This window comes from Loa loa (assembly GCF_000183805.2).
Source record: "Loa loa unplaced genomic scaffold supercont3.446, whole genome shotgun sequence".
Taxonomy (NCBI): domain Eukaryota; kingdom Metazoa; phylum Nematoda; class Chromadorea; order Rhabditida; family Onchocercidae; genus Loa; species Loa loa.
The window spans coordinates 23873-26037 of record NW_018108626.1 but is presented as its reverse complement, the minus strand read 5'-3'; positions in this window follow the sequence as shown (position 1 = coordinate 26037).

The window sequence follows — 2165 nt, the reverse complement described above, 5'->3', positions numbered from 1 at the left end:
AAAAAAAAAAAAAGTAGAAGTAAACAATTTTAAAAGATTTTTTTTGATTGATAATAAAATGCAAAAATTTTTAAAAGTATATTTTTTATCAAAAAACACAAATTCAACAATTTTTGCAAGGAACTGATTAAAAAAAAAAAAGCGACAAAAAAAAAAAGTGACAAATTTTTTTAGAAATTTCAAAAACCAGACTAAAAAAGCACGCTAAAAAAACTGAATAAACCATGCAAAAAAAAAAAAAAAACAAAAAACAAAAAATAAAGAAATAAAAGAAAAATGGAATAGGAATATCGAAAAAAAAGGAATTTTTTTTTTTTTCAATTTATAATAGCTAATATATTTTTATGAAATATGATAAAATGTTGAAACACTCGTCCTATTTTTTTTTTCTTGTTGCATTTTTATTTTTTATTGCTTGTATTTTAGCTTTCAAAAAAAAAAAAAAAATGTTACTTACTAATGCAAGTATTATTAGCGCAGCACTTTCACCATGTGTTAATGCTTATATGAAAAAAATGATAAGCACATTTGTTTGTTTCGTTTAAATTTTTTTAAAACTCATTTTTAAGTTAGCTAACGTGAAAAGCAACGAATGATTTGTAAAATGATGCATTGAGTTATTTGCTTTCGATGTTTTGGTTCTTTTTTTTTGTCAATTTTTTTTCGAAAGTTATTAAATTTTTACTAAAAATTTGTTTATTATTGTATAATAAAATTAAAAAAAAAAAGTGACATGACGCATTTGGAAAAGTGTGACATATTTGTAGTAAAATTTTTACTAAATATGGAAATACGGAAAATTTAAATTTCAACACTGATTTATTTGAAATTTTAGTTTGCAAACATATAAAAGATGAAAGAAATTAGTAAGTGTGTCACTTGTTTTATGCAACGTTTTATAATTGTTACTAATTAGACAATCACATTTAGAAGATGAAAATAATTACTAAGTGTGTCACTTGCTTTATGCAACGTTTTATAATTAATACTAATTAGACAATCTTTGCATTATTATAAAAGTTTTAGTTTTTTTTCCCCCTCCTCATCTTACTTTTTGTATATGCCATTTGAATTTAAGCATATCATTTTTATCTGAATTGTAAATTAAGTGCAGTAATTATATAAAGCTTCAAAATCTTTCCGTTTAAAATTTCTAAATCCTAATCAATGTTTCAGTTGATTTGAAAGTTTAATGAATTAATATCAAATTTTTACACTATTCAATCAATAATTTCTACTCTTCCATACTATTCCAATCTTAAATTACAAATTTTGCATAAATACAAAGATATAAAATTCTAATTAATTGCAGTTATCAGTTTGATTTGCGAAACAAAAAAAAAAAAAAGAAAAAACTCTTTACCAATATATGAGTAAAAAATTATTTCAAAATTTAAACTTGAAAATTAAATAAGCTTTTACAAATTATTGAAAACTGTTAGAAGACAAAAAAAAAAAAAGAATGAGAGAAAGAAAAAACGATAAAATTTCAAATATTTAAATTCCTAAAATTTCATGTCAAATTTTTTTTTAGCTAATTTGTACGGAAATGAAAATTTTAACGAAATATAATTTAGTTTACAAATACTTGAAAATATTAACAAACCATTTTTTCAATTTTTTTTTTCTCTATTCTTACTTTTTGCATTCCTATCATTATCCTATCTTACAGCTGATAATGATGATAATGAATCGTCAGCTGTTATTCAGTTTATTCCGTTTTAAAATAAATGAGGAAACAGTTGGTTTAGCAGTTAGTTTAACTATTTAAATCATTCGTAAGGAACGATTAATAATCATTTCGTATTATTATTTCATTAAAATTTAACCATCCTCTATTAATTTAATAATAACAATAGCAATTATAGTAAAAAAAAAAAAAATTAGGAAATAATAGTAATAATAATAATAATAATAATAATAATAATAACAGGAAATTTCATCGTCATTAAAACTATCATCATTATCATCATTATTAACATTCCATACATCCCATACATCATATGAATCAGTTGTTATAAACGATAAGATTGAAATGAATTGTGAAATGCAATAAACATTGAAGAGGATTATTAAGAAGATGTTCATTTAATAGCATTGAAATTTTCTTCTTGTATCTTTATTATTGTTAGTTATTTAACAAATGATAATATCAACATTTATCT